The sequence below is a fragment of the Condylura cristata genome, unplaced genomic scaffold, assembly GCF_000260355.1.
Source record: "Condylura cristata isolate star-nosed mole 26May11 unplaced genomic scaffold, ConCri1.0 scaffold00003, whole genome shotgun sequence".
NCBI lineage: Eukaryota > Metazoa > Chordata > Mammalia > Eulipotyphla > Talpidae > Condylura > Condylura cristata.
The window spans coordinates 48,772,058-48,798,286 of NW_004567104.1; the positions used below are offsets into that span (position 1 = coordinate 48,772,058).

At 38.6% G+C, this 26,229-nt stretch overlaps 1 protein-coding gene and 1 pseudogene across 6 annotated transcripts in view; one reads left to right on the forward strand and one right to left on the reverse strand.

Annotated features, from left to right (window-relative positions):
- Positions 1-26,229, reverse strand: part of ST3GAL6 (ST3 beta-galactoside alpha-2,3-sialyltransferase 6) — a 68,622-nt gene that overhangs the window by 36,901 nt on the left and 5,492 nt on the right. Inside the window, exon 1 of one of the 6 annotated variants that reach the window (XM_012732730.1) lies at positions 6,445-6,556. The exons of the other annotated variants lie outside the window; for them this stretch is intronic. The gene's annotated coding sequence lies outside the window, so the exon portion shown is untranslated. Of the gene's footprint in view, positions 1-6,444; positions 6,557-26,229 lie in introns of those variants that run through there. 6 annotated transcript variants of the gene reach the window in all.
- On the forward strand, positions 24,774-25,279 carry LOC101632554 (annotated as a pseudogene).

The following is a 26,229-nucleotide window of genomic DNA, read 5'->3' on the forward strand; positions in this document are numbered from 1 at the left end:
CCAAGCTACTGCTATTTGATAAAAATTAAGGGGAAAATCTGACATTACTGATTTCATTAAAAGAAAATTAGTTAGTTTAAGTATCTTACTTCCTACCCCAAAATAGTTCTACCATTTCAACAAATTAGAACAACTATATACATTCTGGTTGATTCTAAACAGTTTCTTCTCTTCTGCTTGGCAGAGCATTTACATGAATTTCCTCTTCTCTCCCTGTTCTGCTAATACAGTGATGTGTAGCTAATTCCTACATATGAATTTCCTCTTCTCTCCCTGTTCTGTTAATATAGTGATGCGTAGCTAATTCCTACAGGTGCATACACATCCCCTTTCAGCCTCTGAACAGGCCAGTCAGTCTTGCCAAACTTCATCCTTAGCATATGTAGACAGAACTTTTCACCTAATTAAAGCTAAGCCTTCACTGCCGAGTCTAATCCAATCCTCCCCCTGAAAACTGGAGAGCTTAGTGCAAAGAACATGAAAGGAGAAAAATGACTTCAGCAGAATTTTGTTTTTAAATAGCGGGACACACTAAGATCATTCAGCTAATAGCACACTATTCTTAATGCTAAAAATAAATGAACTGGAGTTCCTGTTTTCAAGATCTTTCCCTTTAAACTCAGTTATATTAAAAATACACAAAGTACACAAAGCAGCTTATAAGGGAGCTTATGTTCCTACTGTTCATCCATATTTTCTCACAGACAGTCATTTCTTCTTCCAGACTAGATTCTTCTCTATTTCCTTGTTAGCATCCCACTGATAAAACAATGCCAAGTAGTGTAAGATACTGTTAACAGGTTAAAGATTGTGGCCATGTTTTAAATTAGTTTCATTGCAAAAAAAAAACTTTATATAAATGAAATTCACCACTTGTAAGTGTACAAATTGCTGAATTTTGAAAAATGGTCATATGTAAACACTAAAATCTATGATATTAAGCATTTCCATTCACCTCAGATGCCCTCCATTTCCTCTTTGCAACAATTCCCTTCACCCACTGCCTGTCCTAAAGTATGTGACCTGCTTATCACTAGTTTTGTATATTCTAAGTTCATATAATTAGAATATATATCTTATTTTTACTTATTTTAATTAGTATAATGCTTTTGAAAAAAACTATTGCTTGTACGAGTTCATTACTTTTCATTGCTAAGTCATATCTGATGGCATAGCTTTACCACTATTTATCTACCAGTTCACCCATAATAGACATTTGATTTCTTTAAGTCTTTGCTTGCTGAAAAGCTGGTGACTACCCAAGTACAAGTCTTTCATTAGAAACATTTTCAGGGTCAAAAAATGAATATTTAACTTTCTATGAAAATATATTTTGTTCTGGTGACTATTTCTGAACAACTCATTTTCTTTAATCTCTCAGAATAAAAAAGTCCCCACCTATAACAATTCAAATTGATACCATTTAACATACAAATACAAACTACAGTGATACCACTGACAGATATAAAATTATCATAAGTAGTTAATATATGGGGAATAGAGCTTAGTCTGACCAGAAAGCTAAATTACACTGTTAGAAAATGTTTATCTGTGGTTAAAAGTAAAGCTAAATATTCTAGCATCCTACTCTTCAAAGTATAGTCTATAGATTTACAATAGTTCGTAAAAGTGTAGTCTCTGCTGCACACCCTGGTCCACTAAGTCAGATCAGCAGGTGATTCAGCATGTTAGCAAGATCACCAGGTGATTCATGTTTAGGAAGTGCCCTGGAGAAGATCGAAGGAATTAAATCCCACTGAGAGGATCAGGGTTTCACAAAAAAAAAAAAAAAAAAATTGAGAGGACTTGGAAGCTCGTTCTAAGTTCCATGCTATCACTTTTGAAAGTCTTTGGGTTTTGACCTTTCAAAATTTTCAGTTATACCGAGTTCCTACACCCAATTCCAATGTTAACACGTGGAGGTTTCCTCAAACTACTAAGCGATTCTCAGACACCATCGTGCTGACGGAGAACTCAAGTCAAGTCAGACACTTTCTACTCCAGATAGCAACAGATGCCAGAGTAAGGCGTTCAGCCTACCAAGACCAACCTCCACTTCAGGTTTAGTGGAACCCCAAGAAGCTGTGACCTGTGTTTTTAACAGATGGTTATACTCCCAGAACCCCCTCCTCAGACAATACTAATTTGCTGGAACATCTCACCCAGCCCTGGCAATCTGTTTACTCACTAGGTCACCAATGTATAACAAAGCATATGTACCTCCAGAATTCCCAGTTGGAAGAGGTGCACTGACCAAGGTGTGGGAAAAGGACGAGGATTTGCCATGTCTTCTTTGAGCACACCATCCTCTGGCTGTGTGTTCACCAGCCAGAAGCTCTCAGAAACCCCATCACCTTAACCTTTACAGAGCCTTCATTGAACAGTATGACTGATCAACTACTTGGCAAATGACTCAACCTCCAATCCTCTGCCTTCCTCAAAGGTCAGGGCCTCCTGGCAACAAGCCACATCCTCAGGTGCTTTCCAAAAGTTACTCTAATTAATTTAACAAGAGAAACCTTTATCTCTCAACACTTAGATACAATCAGCAATTTTTTTTCTGTAGATAAATTCTGAAAATTAGTGGCTTTGAGAAAAATTCCTCTCATTCTAAGGAATGCTTCTATTTTCTGTCAGTTTCTTGGACCTTTTCATTTCCATATTATTTTCAGTCTTATTTTCCCTTCTCCAACCATTATCAATGACACTCCTATTTTTGAGACTATAAAGGACACACAGTTCATTCTACATCTTCTGATTCACCTAAAATGCCACCTGAATCGCCAGTTAAACCTTTATAATACTTCTATTTATTAGAACTTGGACTCAACAATTATAGCTCTCAAAGCTGGAATGACTGCAAGAGTTCAGGGTATTTAGACAGAATAAGGTCTTATTTCACCACATTACAGAAGCAGCAGCTATGATTTAGAAACATTTTAAAACTTGCCAAAGTTGACTTCACTGAAAAGTAGCATAGTCAGTTACTACAGGAGAACATCTGTAGCTGCATTCCTTTCCAGCCCAGTTTCTGTCCTATCATGGTGCACAGTAATAACCAGTGCTTGTTTCCCTCAAATACTAGCTAAGCGCTATGGTTTTCAATTCCAGAACCACCTCCTCTGGCCATGTCTCATTCCTCTAGTTTCCCTGCCTGGGCTTTGAGGTCCTTCTTGCTTCTTGGCACAACTAAATGCAGGTGTGCTCCAGTCTCAATCCTGTTTCTCAACTCAGATTCTCACCACTTCGCAGCTACTAGCAATGATCTTTAATCCTTCTTCCCCTTAAGCCACCCACTCTGATGTACCTGGCAAAAAAATCCCCAAAGCTCAGGCCTAATTTTGTCACCCACACCACAGGAAAATCTTCAGTGACTTCTCATTTTCTGACAGGTAAACATAAAGTTACTATAGCCTGGAATTTAAGACTTCTATAACTTGATCCTTCCATCTTATCTTCATGCAATTTGTTCTTTGTAGGTAGTGACATAATTAGGTATAAAACTGCCAATTTGGGCTTGAGTCTCAGTTCTATCTACATCTTGATTAGTCATATGACCACATATCTTAGTTTTCTCAACTATAAAATGGGAGTAGTGATACTACCTTATAGAGCTACTATAAATAGCAAATATGAAGCACTAGATAAACACTAGCAGGGTTATCTGACTTCAACTCAATTTAGACACTATCTCCCCTATTGCATACCACAGGTAAACAGCTTAGCCAAATTTGCTCCATTCCCCAGCCCAAGCTGTCACCTGTGCTTCTGACGCATTAGCAATCAGAGGTTCCCAGGACCCCCTACTCAGGTACCACTAATCTGCTAGTGTATCAAAAACCTGTTTGCTCACTAGATCACCAACGTATGACAAAGCATATATACCTCAGGAGTCAGTCCCCAGCTGGAAGAGCTGCATGGACCAACATATGGGGAAAAGACGTAGACTCGCCATGCCTCCTCCAAGCACACCATCCTCTCCAGTCTCTGCGTGTTCACCAGCCGGAAGCTCTCCGAAACCCCTTGCCTCTTGGGTTTTTACAGAGGCTTCATTACACGCATGATTTACTCCTTGGCAATTGACTCAGCATCCAATCTTCTCCCCTCCCCAGAGGTCAGGGGGTGGGACAAGATGTTCCAACCTACTAAAGGCATGGTTGGTTCCCCTGGCAACTAGCCCCATCCTCAGGTGTTTTCCAAAAGTTACTCTAATTAACTTAACAAGAGAAACCTTTATCACATTCAATACTTAAAAAATCCCAAGGTTTTACGATCTGTGAGCCAGCAACCATGATTAAGAGCAAATATACATAAGAAATATATGCTTTGCTAATCTGAATGATCAAATATATATTTTAAGTCACACTGTTGCTCTGTCCAATACACCAAACCATCAGTAAAAGACTCACTCTCAATATCTTGGTAAAGAACTCATGACATGATGCTAATATTAACCTTACAAAATTAAGCTTCCACTAATCAGCACACTCATATCACCAGGTCAAAGAATCCATACCTAGAAGCCTTTCTCGTCTGCTTTTGAATATATAATGACAGGCAATCAAAATAGTAATAATCATGAGCAATAGGCATCTGAAGAGTTAGAACATACTTCTATTATAGAAATCATTCCTTTGTATGCTTTCCATAATAAAACTGACTTAGTAAAAACAAACTCCAAAAAAATCCAGATTTGTAGCCAGCATATCAAATGTATGTCTTGAGATAATCTTACATTCTGATTTGAAACTATGATAATGTTGAGAAAGATTCAGATATTGTGTCCTAGGCTCAGAAACCAGGTTCGAGCAGCAATGTCTAACAAGGTAAGGCTGAAAGTTGAGTATTAGTTAGCCCAAAAGAATGGGGACAGAAGAATAAAAACTAAGCAACAGGATAGCAATAAAAAATTTAAAATTTTCTGGGCACTTATGACACAGAACCCTTCCATATATTTCAAGTGTTTCAATTCAACCACCTTTAAGAAAGGCACCTATCATACAGAAGGTACAAAAGTTCAGAGAAGTCATTACTTATCCAATAAGTGGCAGAGCTAGGATTTGAACCCCTTTCATCATTAAGCTATAGAGACTCAAGATATGTCCATCTTCTCCTTTTAAAATTTATTTATTTATGCATACACAATTCGGGTACAGGCCAAAGGTGCGGGGAGGTGCGGTGAGAGGATTCACCAGAGACAGACTAATGAAGTACAGGCAGATTGATGAAGTACACTGCTGAGGGGAGCTACTGGTGAGACAAGAGAGGTCTGTTGTACCATGTGGGTCACCTCTGGGGCTGGGATTGAACACACACTGAAGCGGCTGCAGCTAACTTGTAGTACTGTGCTTTAACCCATTGAGCCACCAGGAATGGGCCCCATATTTCCATCTTCTTGAGGCCAGACAATGTAACGATTGATAGGAAAGGCAATTCCATACATCATCATGATTACAGCCCAGATTCCATTAAATGAGGATGTTTCTGGCAGTAAGAAACCTGAACCTAGCCCTCTCTTAGTTAAGATTTATGGTACCCAGGAACTCTGCAGGCTCACAGTCTCAGGACCATGCTAAGGCCAGACTTGGAAACCATTTATGTATAAATGAAGAGCTCAAGTGATTCCAAAACCATTTAAATGTCAGAATTCACCAGTACCACGAAAGCATAAATTTCTCAGTGAATAAGTACCCTTTACACAAAGATAAGCCAGTACTGCAACAAATTCACTGGTAGAATAATTGTTTTCTAATGAGCCTTCACAAATCAGAAAGTCAATGGGTGATAGAAAGTTCATGGGTGAAACATTCAGCTAATTCCTCCTGACGGATATTTGAGTTCCAGGGTTTTGTCAGAATAAATTTATAAATTAGAATCTAAAATTGGTACATGTAGTTCCAGGTACAATTTCTAGAATAAGCCCAAAAAAGTATATTAAGGTACTTTTAATGAATTTATTATTAATTATAGCATTAAATGACAGAATGAACACTAGTTTCATGTCTACTGAAAAAAACAAAGACCAGAGAGAACAAGCATCTTGCCCAAAGTTACACGGCTTCTTAACGCAGATCCTCTACTGATAATTGGATGCATGTACTGTTTGATTTTTAATTTCAGCTTTCTTAACCTTTTATTCCATGCTGGCTTATACCAACCCAAAGAAGGGCCATTCAGTTTGCGTCTATAGTAATTAAGATCTCCATAACTCAAAGTTGGCAGATGCTAAGGATATGGGCCAAATTAATAGTTTCACAGGCCTTTGACCACATGTTAAGCTAATAAGAGGCAAATTAACAGGTAGCTGCATACAAAGAAGGAGAGGTTTTCTTATAAGTAGTTTAAAGTATGCTAGAGAAAGAAGTCACATCATACAAGAACATTTCAAGAATTCAAACATACATCTAAGATATCTGTGACAATGTTAGTATTGCCTTGTCTTACCTGCACTTTTAGTAATTTCTTGCCCAAAGGCCCTCTGTTCCTGAAGGCAAAGATCGAATAAGGTTGCTGGAGCCTCAGAACGTGATCTGCTAAATTGTTGGAATTTCTCCACTAGAACTTATGTAAGACAAAGGGTTGTGCTTCTTCTTCACTTACAAGTACTAAAAAAAAAAAAAAAAAAAAAAAGCATGCTCAAAAGAATGACTCCACTACCCAAGAAAAACTTATGTGATTTTAAAAAACATTATTAATGAAAACACTAATTTAGTAAACTCACTTCTGACCCTTCCAAATGCTTTACAGTAATGAAATTACACCCAAAAAAAATCTAACAGCAAAACCAGCGTTTATATTACATTACTGTAGTCATGACTGGTTATGCCAGGATCCAGCTCAGTCTCCTTGAAAAAAATAACATAGCCAGCTCAATTAATCCCAATAACCTGGTAGTGAAAGAACCATCTGTCTTACTTTCAGCTTCTCTCTACACATACACACAGCTTTATTGTTAAATGCGGAGGTGAGAGATGGGGCTGAAAACCTCCAAAGGGTAGGAAGGAGAGTAGAAAATGAGGAATAGGTCAAGAAGAATAAAAAAAAATCTAGAAGAACGTGAGAGAAAGGAAGCTATGGGAGAAACTAGAGAGAAAAGAAATTAGCTTAAGAATGTGCTTTTGACCCTTTTCTCCAAAAAGTTTTGAAAAAAGAAATCTCAAGTATCTCCAACTACAGCCTTTCTTACATAAGACTATTCCTGAAAAAGAAAATCTGTATGCCCTCTATTTACTGTTAATATAAAACTTTCTTTTTTAATTCTCAGGAAGCAATTTATCAAAGTGAAAAACTACTGACAATATGACATTTTCAGAGACATTTATGAATGCTAATGTCCCTTAAAAAGGAAATAATTATGCTTGGCTATTATAGAAAGTATATTTTAATATGGAAAAATATTAAGATTTTACTAAGACAGAGAAGTTTTAAAACTACTTAAGATAATCTCTAGGGGTGAGATGTGTGTGTGATACATTACTGAAAAATTAAATCAACTGATTTGCTGAGTTGTGGGTTCCATGATTTTCCTAAAAAGTTTCAAATTTACACAGAAACTAAATGCTTATTTTCATTTATCTATATGTGCACTTCACTTTTAAGTGCCAAGTGGTTGATGCATTCAGTGTGCTCTTCAGTGGGGCTGTTATAATGAAGTCTGCACCATCAGGCAATGTTTTGAGTCTCAGAATTCCAGCTCTCTGAATGTATGGAAAGTATAAATTATGGATTTCTATTACCTTCTACCTACACTACCTGTTACCGCTTATTATTAGTTAGATTAAAAGAGCAGTAACAACTTTGAAGTTGTGCTAGTTCTGTAAGATTATTTAGTCTGAATAGGTTAGTAAAGAAACTCAAAGCATAACAAGGAAAAGCTAAGCGGATGAGGATTTAGTTACACCTGGAAAGGCTTAAATCAAGAGGGAGAAAAGATAGCTTACTGCCATGTTTGAATGGCCCTTGTCAAGAGGTGGCAATAACTTTGTTCCTAAGCTAATAGTTGGCCAAACTAAGGCAAGTGAATGTCATATTCACAGTTATGGTTGAGCAACATCTAGAAGAACGTGTTAATATTTCAGTTCCCTAAAGCTAATACAGGTGGCATTGCTGGATGATAAATCACTCATTACTTAAGTTTTATGTTCTAAAATCTACTTGGTTTTTTTGGATTTGGACAGCAACGCTCAATAAACTTAAATGCCGATAAGCAGGACCTGAGCACCATCTTGTCAAACCATAGATTCTGATTCAGTGCTGGGGCATGGGAGTCTGTATTTCTAAGAAATACAGACTAATTATTATTAATTATTATTAATTATTATTAATGCCTAAATGACACCTAATAATTAATACCTATGGTCTGTAGACTATAGCTCAAGACTGTGTGTTTTGAGTGTCAGGAATGGAGCTTGATTATATGCATTAGAATGTTCTTTAAACCCATGTTTTCCAAAGGGCACATAATCTTCTAACATAAGATGCTAAAAGTACCCTTCAGCCCTAATGTTGGGAACAGGTGGTTAATAAATTGGTTAAGTGCTTATAAGTAGCTTTAAGAGCCCACACATTTGAATTTGCAAAAAAACTTTCTTGGTATCTTGCTATACCCTTCAGGTCATACTTACAAGCAGTAACTAATTTGTGCAATTCTAAGGAAGAAATGTTTTATTTTCATGTAAAGCAATGATGTTACTCTGAGTCTGGCAATCAATTGAAACCAAGTTAAGTGTCTTCTGATGAATGGAAGGGAAGTGAATAAATAAATTAGTATATACTCAGCATTCAGAAATGCACTGTAGACTGGTCCAGCCCACAGGCAGGCAGTGTGGAGGTTCCTCAAAGGACTAAAAATGGATCTGACATACCATCCAGCACTTCCAATCCTAGCTATCTACCCAAACAACACAAAAACACTAATTCAAATGAAAGCTGCACTCCTATGTTTATTGCAGCCATATTAACAATAGCCAATATATGGAAACAATCTAAATGTCCCCAAACAGATGATTGGATTTAAAAATGTGGTATATATACACAGTAGACAATTACTCCACAATCAAAAAAGATCAATTCATGCCATATGCGCAACATGGATGGAGCTGGAAGGGATTATGCTAAGCAAAATAAACCAGAAGGAGAAAGATAAATACCAGATGGTAACATAGAAAACCAAACAAAGCATCAAACAAAGACAAACCTTAAAACCTTAGAAACCCTTGAAGGCTGACCATAAATCTGAGATTTTCAGGAAGGGAGGGACTGGACAAAACATAAAATAGAGGGGCAGGGGGAATATAATGGACTATGGTGAAGGACCATGGGTGTTCTGGTGGTTGGAGAAATACAGTGACTACAGTGGAAAGAAGACATCCTAGACTGTCAGAAAACTAACACAGATGTAAGAAAACTGTACTTCATTTTTTAAGAAAGAATTTTTAAAACACAGTAATGATAATTTCCACATACTTCAGTAATAGGAAAGTGTGTTGAGAGAAAACAATGGCCATAGTAATTTTTCCTGTGATGAGTATTATAAACTGGTGTGTCTCCAAAGGTTGAGGGAAGTTCACAAGGCTAGAATTCCTAGTCTTCTTTTTCGAAATATGGCTTTGCATTATTTTCCTCACCCTGGAATTTCACCTTCCCGACTACCTACAGGGATTGTAAAATTCCTTCAAAGTCTTCAAAGTTCCCATTTCTTGTTTGTTCTTATTTTGGTATGCTCCTCTATGTTCTGAAAAAGTTGAGCTTTAGATTAGTTTCAAAAGCCTACCTTTCCTGGAGAAAAGTCTAATATCTGAATACACTGACCTTCCTCAAAATTTAAGACATTATTAGTTTTCTCTCCCAGAGGAAGTAAGCCCAAAACTAAGAGGGAACCAGTTTCCTGCCTTTCCTCCAATTTCAAAAATCTCTAATTCAAAGTGCCTACTGTTTTATTTATCTTAAATATATAAGTAATATTCTACCTAATTTACAAAGTCCCCTTCTTCCCCAAAGTATTTAATAAGTAAGTTTATTCTAAAAGAACGTGGATTATTCTGCTTCTTTAGGTAGAATCTTTCCTATTTATTAATTCCCCCTTGTTATTCTTAAAAGATAAAATGAATTAGCTTGAGGTGGAACAAAGAGAAGCATATAACAAGCCTTAAGAGTATAGTGATGAGGGGCCCTTCCCTGGTGTAGTGATGAAGGGCCTTTCCCTGGTGGTGCAGAGGGTAAACGCAGCACTAAGAAGCTAAAGCCACCTCAGCATGAGTTCGATCCCCGGCCCGGAGGTCACCCACATGGCATGGCAGACCTCTCTTGACCCGTCTGCTGCTCCCCTCAGCAGTGTACTTCATCAGTGGACCTGTTCAGCTCCTCACTCTGTCTCTGGTGAATCCTCTCACCACCCCTGTGCTTTTGGCCTGTACCCCAGTTCTGAATGCATAAATAAATCTTAAAAAAAATTATAGTGTGGAAATTTTCCTGCTTTCCACAGCAAATGAGATATGTGACTATAGTTATATTCAATATTACTATCCATCAGATGCTCTAAAGCCAAATAACAAATCTGTTGCAAAACTTAGTTTGGAGCCTTATAATGCATTATTACGAATAAGTCAATACATGTCATATATATCTTTTATAAAATCATATAACCCTAGATTTAGCTCCTAATACTAGTAAGTTAATTATCTAGGCAAAGGCACTGCATTATGTTTCCTGGTAACATTAACTGACAGTGTCCACCTGTTAGGGTCACTTTGCTGACTTAGTCACTCTGCTAATTTGCCAAACCTTGTTCAAATCACTGATGATACAGTAGTGAAGAAGAAAAACCATTTATAATTCTTTGAGAGAGGCAGAAGTTCACAAATTATTATTGAATTACAAATTTGTATGTCAGAGAATTAAGTCAGGTGGGAAAGTACAGGGAACTTCTCTGATGAGTTAATAGGAATTTCTAAAGACTTCTGAAAAATAAAGAGTTAACTAGATGAAATAAGGGTGACAATGGAAAGCATTCCAGGAAGAGGAAAAAGCATTTACAAAGACTCTAAGGTGATAATGAAAAACTGAAGTTGCTCATAGTGGGACTGATGATGAAAAGAATAATGGCCAATCTTTGTTGCATGCCTAAGATACGCACAGGTTCCTACCTTCACAACAGAGGTGGGTACTGTTCTCAGACAACACATAAGGAAACTGATTCAAAGAAGTTAACCTGTCCCCAGTTTGAAAACTAGCAGGGTTCAAGTCTGTGTTTGATACTGATAGTCTCCGGCTGGAGTCTTTGTCATTTTTTTCTCCAGTTTTATTTAAAGAGAAGTAACTGACACACATCATTTTATAGGTTTAAGTTACACAGCATGAGGGGTTGGTTTACATATGTTATGAAATGATTACCACAAGGAGTTCAGCTAATATCTACTTTCTCACATAGAGACAATAAAAAGAAAGGAATATTTTCCTTAGGATTAGAACTCCCAGGACATATTTTCTTGACAACTCCCCTGTGTATCATTCAGCAGTCCTAGGTACCGCCATAACACTGTATGCTCCATCCTAGTATTTAGTTACCTCATAATTGGAAGAGTATAAATTTTGACAGCTTCATCTAATTCTCTCTATCCCACCCCACTCCCTACTTCTGGTGTCTTTAATTTAAAACTACATGATGTTATAACTTCCCAGGAACCAGGTCACCTTGACATTTTCCTCTTGTTCAAGATACATTCTGTTAAATTTCATTTTACACAAAATGACACTGTGAAATAATAGAGTTTTAGACAACAGCTTCAGTTTCATTTCCAGAATTTTGATAAACATATGGTTCCTAGCTGGAAACTATTTCATTAGAAAATATCATATAGAAATTTTTATTAGAAAAATGTTAGCAGAAATCCCATTCCTAATATTATTCATTAGTCAGATTATAACCATATCTTCTCAGGACCTTTTTTAAATGTAGAATTATAATCTCCTCCCAGACCCTCCCTGGTGGCACAAAAGGTTGAAGCACTGCATTAAGAAGCTAGCCGACAGCATCAGTTCAATCCCCAACCAGAAAGGTGATCTACGTGGTGTAGCAGACCTCTCCTGTCTCACCCACTGCTCCCCTCAGCAGTGCATTTCAGTACATCTGCTTGTTCTGCTCCCTCTGACCTGTACCGAAGTTCTATATGCATAAATAAATAAATCTTTTAAAAAAAATTATATTCTCCTCCCTACCCCTGTTCATCACCTCTCAGGACAAGCACTCTCATGAATTCATGAATATGACAGTCTATCTATTTTTTAATCATATACATGTACAAACACCTACATATTCATAAACATATAGTATGATTAATAATTAATAATCACACATAATATTCTGAAAAGTATGTTGTTCACTCTACACTTTTGATTTTGAGGTCTAGTCATAGTTTATAAAGTTCTAGATTATCCTTTTTAAGTGCTTCATTCTACCAACCAAATATATCATAGAACTATTGTTTAGATAATAGTAAACATTTAGGTTGACTTCAGAAAACTATCTAATTATCATTTTGAAGTCAAATCTCTTTTTACCAACCTAAAATATAAATTTACTAAGACAGCAAATCTCACAAACTGCAAGAAATACTTCAAAATTGAAGTTCTGCTTTTAAATAGTGGTTACCTTCTAAGAAAGAACTGATAATTCAAGTCATATAAAAATACCTAGGTATTTAAAATATGATAAATCTCTGGAAGGGGAAGCAAACATTTTAAATGAGAAAGTAAAGTTCTCATCAAGGTGAATCTACAATAATCTTGTTGCAAACAAATCATGAATAGAAAAGAGATGCAGAAAACAGTCTTACAACCACTGTCTCTTCCTAAAAACCACACTGACTGCGCAGAAATCAGAGCATTTCACCAAGTAGATAAACAAACCAAAGGTTTCTCTGGAATGCTTTGTTCTGTGTTCTGGCCAGAAAATAATCCAAAATATGACCTTACAGAAAGAAAACCAAATTTCCCCTCAGAATCGAGGGGTTGGGAAGTAGTAGACAATTAAACAATGCAATACTGGTCTTTGATCTTAAAATGTTTAGAATTGTAAACTGTACAACTATAAATAAAAATCTACTTACATTAATGAAAATTGTTAGCTCAAGGACATTATAACAACTTTTATTAGTAAGTGTAAACTGAAGTCTGCAAATATGCAAAGATCTAGCTGCAGGATTTGGAAGACTTTCACCTTATTTTCTGTAAAATAGGATCTAAGAAAACATCACAAGACAGATTTTTTTAAATACAAGTAACTATTTCTACTTTATTGTTGTTATATAGTTGTTTCTATTATAAAATAGAGTAGTCTAGAAAATGAAAAGGAAAGTTTGAAGAAAGATAATTCTCTCCAGGAAGAGGAGGAAGAAAATTTCCTTTAAATAGCATATTTCAAAAAAGTATACACCAACTCCAAAAAGTAAATAAAAAAGAAATCAGTGTTCCCAATGAAAGAAATAACTCCAGCATCCTGGAATTGGGCTCGTTGGCCCAATTTTCTCAAGCAACCAGCCAAATACCTTAGCACATTTCATAGGCAAACCAAGGAGATATCATTGCTCTGAGGTCTCTGGCTGCAGTCCAAGAAGTCCTCCTGGTCTTAGGAAAACCCTCCCAGGGCTCACTCAGAAGGCAGCCATGAACACAGTGAAATTTATCAGGCCGGCAGTGCAGTGAGATAACTAGTCAAGCACCAAGAGCAGCTCTAGCATTCACTTCCTTCTGTCCATCCACGTAGCCAGCATAATATTTATAACTATCTACACGTGGCATAAGATCTCAGGGTGCAAGGGCTGTCTGAGCTGAGAGAATATTTACACATATATACCAAAGTCCATGTAGTCACACATTTAAACACAGACCATTATACATGACCTAAACATAACTTTTTGCCTCACTAACACCCAATTACATTGTCAAAGTACACTGTTTTATTATTTTTCAATTCCATGTAAATATATGTATTATATAGGGCCCTCCCTGGAGGCACAGCAGGTTAAAGCACAGCACTAAGAAGCTAAAGCCACTTCAGCATGAGTTCGATTCCTGCCGACCCCGGAGACGATCCACATTGCGCAACAGACCTCTCCTGACCTGCCCACTGCTCCCCTCAGCAATGTACTTTGTCAGTCGGCCTGTTCTGCTCCCCACTCTGTCTCTGGTGAATCTTCTCACCGCCTTGCACCTCTGGCCAGTTCTGTATGCATAAATAAATAAATCTTTAAATATATATATGTATGTATTATATAGAATATATTATTAGCCCAAAGCATGCAACTATATATATATATGTATGTATTATATAGAATATATTATTAGCCCAAAGCATGCAACTTCTTTCAATTGTCCCACAAAGGGCAAGATGTAAATATACAATCTAAACAGGTAGAACTAGAAGTTTGATAGAGGCTTAGCAAAAGAATAAGGAATCACAGATAGACCAGAAGCTAAAATTAGCATTACTTTTTTAAATGTCCTTGCACATGATTTATTTTAAAGATTTATTTTTACTTATGCATATAAGAACTGGGGTGTAGGCCAGTGGTGTGGAGGTGAGAAGATTCACCAGAGATAGAGTGAGAAGCAGAGTAGGCAGGTTTACTGAAATATACTGCTGAGGGGAGCAGCGGGGACTGGAGAGGTCTGCTGTGCTATATGGGTCAACTCTCTGGTTGGGATCGAACTTGGACCCTCAAGGTGAAGGTGCTGAGACTTAAACCTTACACCACCAGGAAGGCTATGCATGATTTTTTTTTCAAATATACAGATGATTTCCCCATCATCATTAGCAATAAGCAAGTGATTCTAAACAGAAAGAAAGGAAGTTTCGGAGCGCACATCTACCCATTCGAGTTGAGGGACTTACCAGGCTCAGGAACTGTGCTGTGCACATTTAAGACAGGGGCACTAGCTAATTCCTGATTACCTAGGTCCCGAAGCAAAGGCACCAAAGAGGAGTGCAGAAAGTGGCCCGAGACTGTGACTTCACAACAATGTGTTCCTTGTGGTTTCCCTAAACCAGCAGCTCAGCCCACAGTAAAAACTGGACAAGGTGTAAAGTAGTTTAAACCAATCCTTTCCTGAAGAAAGTGTTCCTGTTGTCTAATATACTCTGCAGAGCTCTTCATTACTAACTAAAGCCTAGTTGTTGGACTGCCTTTTGATCCAAAGGCTTTTTACTTTCTCAAATAAGAATGGGTTTCTGACATGCCTGAGGATAGCAAAAACAAAGCCTTTATTTACAACATACCACACTATTTGAAAAATAGGGGTTTCATTTTATGTCCCCCCCCCAACACCGCAGGGATTTCATTTTAAAATGAAGTTATTGTTTCTGTCAAAGATGATGCTAGATCAGAGAGGAACTGGGGAAAACTGGATCTGGGACAATGAGTTAGGACCCCGCAGGAGAGACAACGGGAAGGCACAGAGGGCTGATATGCAAGACTTGGTCTGGGACCTCTGAGGAAACCAAACTGGCTCCTTCTAAACATGCTAGTGAAGAAATAAAGAAGAAGCCATCTCAGGCATCTCTGTCTTCCAATGGGGCACATTACAGGCAGAGAGGAGAGGATGATGGGAGCCAGTCCAGGCAGCTTGGCCACAGCGTAGCAATCTGTTCCTGACAGACAGCAGGAACAGCATGGTCAAAGGCATTGAAGCATGAAGCAGTGTCAAGTAGGACTGAGAAAGAGTTTAGTGCTCTTGGAACATACAGTTCAAAGTCAAGCCCCAGGCACACTCTGAAGGACACAGGAAGTACCAGGGCGCCAGATTTACCACAGACTCACTGCCATGGTTTCCTAGAGCTGCAAGAACACAGTACCACAGATGCCTTAAAGGAAGTGAAATGTGCATGGTTTCACAATCCTGGGGCTGGAAATGGAGGTTCTGGCAAGGCTACTCTCCCTCTACAACCGGTGTGGGAACATCCTTGTCTCTTTGCAGCTTCTGGAGGTTCACTGGAACTAGCTGGCTTATAGGTGCATCATTCCAATCCACTTCCAGTCTTCCACAGAGGGTTCATCCCTGTCTTTACATAATGCTTCTTATAAGGATCCCAGCCATATTAGGTTGGGGATCCTATCCTAGCATCCTCACCTTAACTAACGACATGTAATGACCCTATTTCCAACTAAGGTTACATGCTGAGGTACTAGGAATTAGGGCTTCTTTTTTTTGGCAATTCTAACTATAACTCTCTATTCCTCACCCTTAGCCAAAGGAATTCTTCGGAGATCTTCAGAATACCAGGGTTCTATTTAAAATTAAGGAGAAACAGAAGGAAATTACCCAATGGTGGGAAAAATCAGTGAGCAAATATGAGTGCATGGTGTGTTTCTGAACAGCAGGTGAAGCTCTCCCTCTTCATCAGTGGGTGATTAAATGGCTGTGTTCACTGAGAGGAAATGCATCAAGCTATACGTCTATGGTGTTTGTACTCCTCTCTCTAGCTAATGTACTTGCATTAAAACTTTAAAGAGCATTAGAGAAGATGGAACTGTGCATGAAGTAGGGGACTTGACAGCTCAGGGCATAGTACAGCCTCAGAGCTAGTCTCTCAGCCCTGCAGGGCACACTCTCACCTCCTAAGTTTACCTGAGATATTCAACACCTGCAAGCTGGCGTGCAACTGGAAATGCCAAAGTAATTCACTTACAATGAAGAAATACAAATGCCAAACAACCTATCCATTGTAACATTTTTTTAATTGATAAAATGTTGTTTCACAACACTGTATGATTTAAAGATACAGTTCACACCTCTTCAGATGCATGCTATTGACCCCTCCCATTACCAAAACATCCATTTACAGGCAAATTCATGGGTGATAATTAAAAAGTTATTTGACAAGCACAGATCCATAATAAGGATACATTCTCCCCCTCAACAGTGTGGGAAATGTGCTGAAACACTTTTTCTTTGCCCTCTGTTTTTTTAGCCTCCTTGCAGACCTCTCCCACACATTCCATTTTCAGACTAATGACAGTTTTAGTGTTTTTTCTTTCCTATCTAATTCTTCCCTAGGAATTTTAAGCTTTTATGGTTAAGATTTTGGGATCCTATTACTTAATTTCCTAGGATAAGAAACTTAGAACAAAAGACACTAAAGTAAAACTGGAAATAACCTAGCACATAAAACATACTTTGGGAGTCCTCCCTAGTGGCGCAACAGGTTAAATCACAGCACTATGTAGCTATCAGCAGCCTCTGCAACAGGAGTTCATTTCTCAGCCAGAGAGGTTACCCACATGGTATGGCAGACATCTCCTGACCTGCCTGCTTCCCCCCTCAGTAGTGTATTTCAGTAGATCTGCCTATTCTGTTCTCCACTCTGTCTCTGGTAAATCTTGACATCTCCTGCACTCCGGCCTGTACCCCAGTTTTTGTATGCATAAATAAATAAATCTTTAAAAAAAACATACTTTGGGTAGAAAACATACTTTTGGAGTAAAAACATATTATTTCCTAGATTTAAATCTAAATCATATTTTTAACATCAGATATTGTATAAGGTCTGAAAGACATAATAGTATATTAACAACTGGATGGTGCCTACGAAAAGGGAATGGAGAAGGAAAAGAAGTCAAAATAATTGCATGTAAACAAGGAAATAAAAATCGACTATTGAATAAAAATTGCACTCTCCCTGGTGATGCAATGGATAAGAACGCAGCACTGCAAGCTAACTGCAGCTGCTTCAGTTCGATCCCAGGTCCCAGAGGTGACCCACATGGCATAGCAGACCTCTCCTGACCTGTCTGCTGCTCCCCTCAGCAGTGTACTTCATCGATCTGCCTGTTCTGCTCCCCACCCTGTCTCTAGTGGATTCTTTCACCACCTCTGCACCTTGGCTTGTACTTCAGTTCTGTATGCATAAATAAATTAAAAAAAAAAAAAGATAATTAAATAAATAAATAAATAAAAGATGTCAACATACTTTTTTAGTTGTACATAATTATAGAAAATGAAAACTGCAAATAAAATCCTCTGGCTTGTTACTGTGTAAGATAAGCTAGGGGGATACTGAAAGGTTCAAAGCTATGAATTTGTGAGTGATCCTCGATTGCTTTCTTGAATATCTATATTGTTGCCAATCAACTCTACTCTCAAATTTATATAGAACACCATGTTTCAGAAGTTTCAAATGATACTGATAATTTCTATCCTTTAATATGTGGGGCAATTAAAAATTAGAGCTATCAGGCCCTCCCTGGTGGCGCAGCGGGTTAAAGCACTGCACTGAGAAGCTAATGCCACTTCCGCATGAGTTCGATTCCCGCCTGCCCCGGAGGTGACCACATGGCGTGGCAGACCTCTCCTGACCCGCCCGCTGCTCCCCTCAGCAGTGTACTTCGTCGATCTGCCTGTTCTGCTCCCCACTCTGTCTCTGGTGAAGCCTCTCACCGCCCCTGAGCCTCTGGCCTGTACCCCAGTTCTGTATGTACAAATAAATAAATCTTTAAAAAGAAAAAAATTAGAGCTATCTATGGTGATGGCACACAGGTGATTTGGCCACGGGGATTACAACTGAGATGGAAAAATACACAAAATGATGTAAAAATAAAATATTTAAGAAATGTGGCACTACCTAAAACATGTGGGTTATTACAATTTATATTATAGGTAAGTAGAACAATCAATATATAAGCAGTCATAAGTTAAAAAAATAATAATAAAATAAAAATAAAAATTAGAGCTCTAACATTATAACATATTACCATAATGCTTGGATCATTTTCTTATGAAAACAGCAAATGAAAGAAATGTATTCTATGCCACATGAAAACTCAAGTCCAACTTTAGAAGCAAAGCACTGCATTTGCCTGTTCTAAATCATCTACACAAGCCTTCCACCCTACAAGCATACAATGCAAGGGAGATAAAAGCATGTAAGTCTCTCATTTGACGCCTAATTCTGTACTGTGTCATCTCTTCAAGTGCTTTACTTTGAACTGCATGCTCCAAGAACACTAAGCCGTCTTATTTGGTACTGTCTCATGCCTCAGTGCCTTTGGCCATGCTGTTCTGCTGTCTGTCAATACTCCCCCCATCTCCCTTTCTAGTACCCCGCAACACATACACACAAATTGGAATCATCTGTTGGATTCTGTGGTTCCAAAAGGACTTCCCCTTATATTTACAACTTATACTTGATGAGGCTAGAGGAGAGTCAAAGAAACAAAGCATGAGTAAAGTTGTTTTGCGATCAGGAGTAACTATAACCATAATATTTTTGAAACAGGCACACCCCCCTCAAAAAATACCTCAAAGTGGCCCTCCCTGGTGGCGCAGCAGGTTAAATCACCCCTCAGCAGTGTACCTCGTCCATCTGCCTGTTCTGCTCCCCACTCTGTCTCTGGTGAGTCTTCTCAGCGCCCCTGCACCTCTGACCTGTTTCCCAGCTCTGTATGCACAAATAAATAAATCTTAAAAAAAAAAAAACTCAAAGTAAGGGATGTTAATTTTTTTTTAAGATTTATTTATTTATACATACAAAACTGGGGTACAGGCCAGAGGTACAGGGGCAGTGAGAGAATTCACCAGAGACAGAGTGGGAAGCAGAGCAGGAAAAGTACACTGCTCAGGGGAGGAGTGGGCCGGTCAGGAGAGGTCTGTGGATCACCTCCAGGGTGGGGATCGAACTCATGCTGAAGTGGCTTTAACTTCTTAGTGCTGTGCTTTAACCCGCTGTGCCTCCATGGAAAGCCTGGGATGTTAATTTTTTAATGGACATCTGAACACAGTAGTTTTGTTTCCTTGTTCTAATTTCTTCTGAAAAAGTTATAGTACCTTTACATCAACACATTTTCATCCCTCCAGCTTCACTAAAAGCCCACGTATGCATTTGTGAACTTATATAGGCAAGCACACACAACTGCGGCATTCCTCCACTGTGTACCCATGGATTCCAGTAAAATAAATAGCACAGCACCTTGCTAGATAAGATACTCAAGTGTTCCTGTTCACTCAAGAATGATTACAGACCTGCAACAGGAGTAAATGAATAGAATTCCAAGTGCTAATGAAGTCAAGTGCAAATGGAAATTACTTGAGAAAAAAAGTGACAACTAGCTCAACCAGAAAGACTTTTCGGAGAAAGGTAACTTTTAACTAGTTGAGGACAAATAAAGTTATAATAACTGAGTCTAATAATAAAAGTGTCAAGTATCATTGATTATATGTTTGGCAGAAAGTGCTAAACTATTTATCCATGTGTTCACGGGTATTGCCAGAATTGTGCTGTGGCCATTATCTCAAGTGTACAGATAGGAAAAGCAGTGCCCAGAGGAGTTAGGCAACTTGTTCAGAGTCATGCTGCCAGAGGTAGATACCAACACAATTCCTGACAGGGCTGGAAAGGTGTGTAGTGGAAGGAAAAGAGTAATATCAAAAAGAACAGCCCAGGGGGCTCTCCCTGGTGGCTCAACAGGTTAAGTCACAGCAGTATGAAGCTATCAGCAACCACTGCAGCATGAGTTCAACCCCTGGCCAGGGAGGTGACCCACCTGGGTACAGCAGACCTCTCTTGTCCTTCCCACTGCTCCCCTCAGCAGTGTATTCACTGTTTTGCTCCCCACTCTGTCTCTGGTGAATCCTCTCACCCTGTACCTCTCTCTGGCCTGTACCCCAGTAGAAAAGTAAAAGGAAAGTGAGCAAGGTAACAGGGCAGAAAACAAAGACAGGACTGGGAATTTCTCTGGCTTTTTGAAAAAGCCAGAAAAAGCTGGAAAAAAAGCTTCACAATGAGGACTACACTTGAGGAATGTCATTATAAAAGGTGCATATACAGAAATATTGGTGGTCACAGTTAGACTGCTTGGATAGATTTTTATATTATTTTATGGTTTAAAAAAAATGAGTTCTACCCACCAAAACTGTAAAATGGTTTTTGTTTGTTTGCAATAGGTAGTCCAAAAATGGCAGTGCCTGTAAAATATTAATAATGCTTCATGATCAGAAAAATCAGCCATCTCCTAACATTCTGCTTAACAAAACAAACTACTTTTTCCCTCATTTTTCTAAGGCATAGCTGAGATCAAACAAGAGTAACTGGCTAACTTATTTTGACACAGAATATTGGTTTCAAATACAAAAGCATTTGATAGAGGTATTCACCTCACAAAGATCATTACAACAAAACGTTATTTAGATTTGTGGAACCTATTGATTAAATAACATTACAAATAAAATTAAAGCTGCTGAAAATTCAACAGTCCAATAGCTGGATTATCATTTCATTGCTCTCTTCTAAATGCACCTGGGTAATAATCCCTTGTCCAACTTTTAAGTGCAGTTACAAATTACCTGTAAAAAAGTCAGGGAATTTTTAAAAATGCCCAATGTTTTAAATTATTTGGCTCTATACTAAACACAGAAAATATGCATAATCCCTTATCTCTGTCTCTTCTCTCAATACATAAAAACTCTTAAGTACTTAAGGATTGCACAGGGTTTTAATAAGTGTTTAATTTTATTTGATTTTTACATTTCATACTATATTAATTGAATTTTATCATAAATTTTATTTTATGATTTTGTTTTATTGTTAATTTAATAAAAATGACACTGTCTAAGGTGCTAGTGTCAATATTTTCAATAGAATTATTTCCTGAGAAGAAAACTCCACTAAGCACTCAAGAACAATGGGCTAACAATGGGACTGTATTCTGATCATTGGAGGCAGGAAAGTTTGTAAAATAAACTCAAACACCAGCAGTCTGTGTTTAAGTAGCAACAGAGCATCTTGTTCTTATGCAATGGGAAAAAAACAAATCCAAACTTTTACTATCTAGAAGTTAAACTTTTTAAAATATGAATGCAGTGTATCTGTGTTAACTAAAAGGATGCCTTCTAAAGACATCATTTTTTTTTAAGATTTATTTATTTAAAAAATATATTTATGTATGTATACAGAACTGGGGTACAGGCCAGAGGTGCAGGGGTGGTGAGAGGATTCACTAGAGACGGAGTGGGGAGCAGAACAGGTGGACTGACAAAGTACACTGCTGAGGGGAGCAGCGGGCGGGTCAGGAGAGGTCTGCCCCGACATGTGGGTCACCTCTGGGGTAAGGTTGAACTCGCACCGAAGCAGTGCTGTGTCCTAACATGTTGTGCCACCAGTGAGGGCCCTAAAGATCATTCTTTGTGAGAGATTTTTGTCATAAAGTCCCCGCAGAAGCCCACAGTTGGACCTTCTTGCACCACTGCATCTGCCAGGAGCTTCCTTCTGACTCGCCCCTGCTCCAGCACTCTCCCCTGAGGATGGCTTTACATCCTCTCCTCACCCCTCTTCTCCTGGGCAGTCTCAAACCAGGTTAAATGCTACCTAACAGAAATTTAAGAAATGTCATAATAAGCATTAGAACTGAAGCCATGCAAACTTCTGTGTACTAAAGTGCACGAATTCATAGATGTAAAGATGTTATACCTCAAAGAAGGAAGTGATTATGTTATTCACACCTTTGGCACACTTTTCTTCAGTAATGTAACCACAAATCTGGCTAGCCCAATTCAGATCTTCATAAATTACGGATAATAAAGTTGTACTGAAAATTTTATTGCATATGAAAATCAAATTTGAGTTATCCATCTGATAACATATGAAGTAACAGTTTTTCCTTGTTAAGTACACTGTATTTTCAAGAAGAAAAACTTCTCTAATAGGGTTTTTATACATATATATGTGTGTGTATACTTATACACACACTAGGAGTGAATTCATCTTTCATCTGTTTTCTTTAGTGGATAAAATGTATCACAATAGTTTAAAAGGGTTACTTAATGGAGAAGGCAACCTTAAATCTGCATACAGTTATTGTGACTTCCTTGGTAAACTCCCTAACTGATCTTAGCCTTTCTTTCCCAATAACTTCTCTTGTCTTAGCTAAGATATATATTTAATATGGTGCTTGAAGCCATGCAGTGAATTAGTCATATTAGATCTCTCTCCAAATAAACAGGAGGTAGGTGAGTCATTACTGAATTCTTTTTGCCTTTTTCTCTTATCAGCCTGTTCAATGTTTGACTATTTTCCAGTCTGGAGAGAAGTATGGAATGACTTACTCTGTGTCCCAACATACAAAAGAGTCACAGGACAAAATGACACATTTTTTTTCTTTTAATATTGCTGTTTCTGGAACTGACCTGAATGGAGGATGAACAGGATTATGTTGCTGGAATTCCCAAGAGAATACCACCACTGCAATCACAAAATAATCCCGACTTGGTAATAATGTATGGGACAGAAGCATATGAAAAGATAGAGCAAAGCCTGATCCTTGTGCCCTGGAAACCATCCAACCTCTGGAATTAGTAATAGATAAGTTAATAAATTACTACATTGTCAAAAAAAAAAGAGTAAAATTGTAAGTTAATCAACGAACAGTGATGTGGCAAATGTTTGCTCTATCTACAATGTTTTGGACAGTGTACTGGGTACAGAGAACACCAGAGTTGACAAGACATCATTGTTGCTCTCTCAACCAGAAAAGTGTTTCAGGTTTCATGCCACTAGATCAATCAGAAAGAAACAAAAAGTCAGAATTAAGTTGCTAAGTTATGTATATTAGTTAAGTATATAAGTCAATAAAAGAACAAGGCATCTGGCTTAAAAAAAAAAAAAAACTCAAAAACAATTTTCTCTCTGGCCCTCCCTGGTGGCACAACGGATTAAAGTGAAGCTATATGCAACCACGGAAGCACAAATTCAATCCCAGGCCAGGGAGGTGACCCACATGGCATGGCAGACCTCTCCTGACTGGCCCGCTGCTCCCCTCAGCAGTGTACTTTGTCAATCTGCCTGTTCAGCTCCCTGTTCTGTCTCTGGTGAATCCTCTCACCCCCACTCACACACACCTCTGGTCTGTACCCCAGTTCTTGTATGCATAAATAAATCTTAAAAAAAAATTAGTTCTCTCTAAAAAGTACACTTCCCCAGAGAGTATTATAATAGTGATGATGAGCCATCCGAGAATGAGAAGATAACTGAGAAAACACTGGATGTTCTGCTCATTTCTGATAAACTAGTACTACTGAGATGTAACAACTTGGACATAAATTTTGATGATTTAAGTATTACTATTCTAAGACTGCCAAGTTCATCTACAAGCCAACAGAAATGAAATTTTGCCATGACAATTACTGTGAGAGACATGTACATTCCATGAAACTGTACTCGGAAGAGAGCATGACCCTCCCAAAATAAACTGCACAGGCCAGTGCCTGGGAGAGAAGAAGCAGGAGTCCAGGGAAAGGCAAGGCCTTTGGATTATTTGAGATACTGTCTCTTGCAACAATCTTGTCTTGCAAAAGACAGCAAGTGCATCTGATTTTACTAGGTAATTAACTTAAATTTGCATCTAGTTTCACAGGTCACTGGCCAACCCAGAGACTACTTGGAAGCAACAAAATATTCAGTGTGGAGGTTGAGAAATTACAGCCAGTGATGGAAAATTTTATGCAAAGCAAATGGATTTAGTTTGTGGACTACAAGGCTAAAGATTTATATGGATTCATTTCAGAAGCCAAAAACAGTACTGCCCATGCTCCTCTGACCCTTTGTCTTAGAATGAACTTGCCCGTACCCAAGCCTGAAGTAAGGAAGGGGAAGTCAAATCAGAGTGAAAATAAGTGTGCTGAGAGTGAAAGTGTGTGGGAAGAGAGTGGGGGAGAGTGGCAGGCAGACCTATTGACTACTAGGTGAAGATCTAGTTAGTCTGTAATTAAAAATCTCCAGTTGACTTCCCACATTCACGTGTCCGGAGGGGCGGGCTGCGGGTCTCCCTTTTTGGCGGCGGCGGCGGGAGAACAGAGTGCGACTGCGGTGGCCGGAGTCATGGCAGGACAGGCATTTAGAAAGTTTCTTCCCCTCTTTGACCGAGTATTAATCGAAAGGAGTGCAGCTGAAACTGTAACCAAAGGAGGCATTATGCTTCCAGAAAAATCTCAAGGAAAAGTGTTGCAAGCAACAGTAGTAGCTGTTGGATCAGGCTCAAAAGGAAAGGGTGGAGAGATTCAACCAGTTAGTGTGAAAGTTGGAGACAAAGTTCTTCTCCCAGAATATGGAGGCACCAAAGTAGTTCTAGATGACAAGGATTATTTCTTATTTAGAGATGGTGATATTCTTGGAAAGTATGTGGACTGAAATCAAGATTGAAATGGCATCATGTGAAACTGCCCATTCCACTGAAGTTCTGAAATCTTTCATCATGTAAATAATTTCTGTGTCTCTTTTATAATAAACTAATGCTATCCAAAAAAAAAAAAAAATCTCCAGTTGAACTGGGGTGGGAAGAGTGCCCTGGACTGTAGTGATGGCACTCAGGTGAAGTGGTGGGAAGCCCAGGGGATTACAAATGAGATGGGAAAATGCACAGAATTAAGAATGATGTAAAAAAATAAAAATAAATAAAAAATCTCCAGTTGAGTGGCCTCCTTGGTAGCAAAAGGGGTTAAGTCTCAGCACTATGAAGCTATCTGCAGCCATTGCAGCAGGAATTCAATCCCTGGCCAGGGAGGTGACCCACATGTCACAGCAGATCTCTCCTGTCTCACCGCTGCTCCCCTCAGCAGTATACTTCAGAGAATAGCCTGTTCTTTTCCTGTCTCTGCTGATGCTTTCACTCCTGCACCTCTGTCTTAAACCACAGTTCTTGTATGCACAAATAAGAAAAAAGGGCCCTCCTGGTGGCACAACAGGTTAGGACACAGCACTGCAAGCCAGCCACAACCATTTCAGTGTGAGTTCAATCTTGGGTCCTGGAAGTGATCCACATGGCATGGTGGACCTCTACTGTTTCACCCGCTGCTCCCCTCAGCAGTGTGTTTCATTGATCTGCCTACTCTGGTGCCTACTCTGTCCCTGGTGAGTCCTCTCACCACCCTGCTCCTTGGCCTGTACCCCAGTTCAATATGCATAAATAAATAAATCTTTAATAAGAAATAAATCAGAAAAATAAATCTTTTTAAAAAAATCTCCAGTAGCACTTTTTATGAAAATGGCACTGAAAGAAGGCAACCTCTGCACCTCCCAAAGTCAAAGCCAAAGACTTAAAAGGCCAAGAAAACAGTGATGAAAGGCATCCACAGCCACAAGAAAAAGAAGATCCTCATGTCACCCACCTTTCAGAGACCCAAGTCACAGCAACCAAGAAAGTAACACAAATACCTTTGGAAGAGCGCTCCAGCTCCTAGCTCAACAAC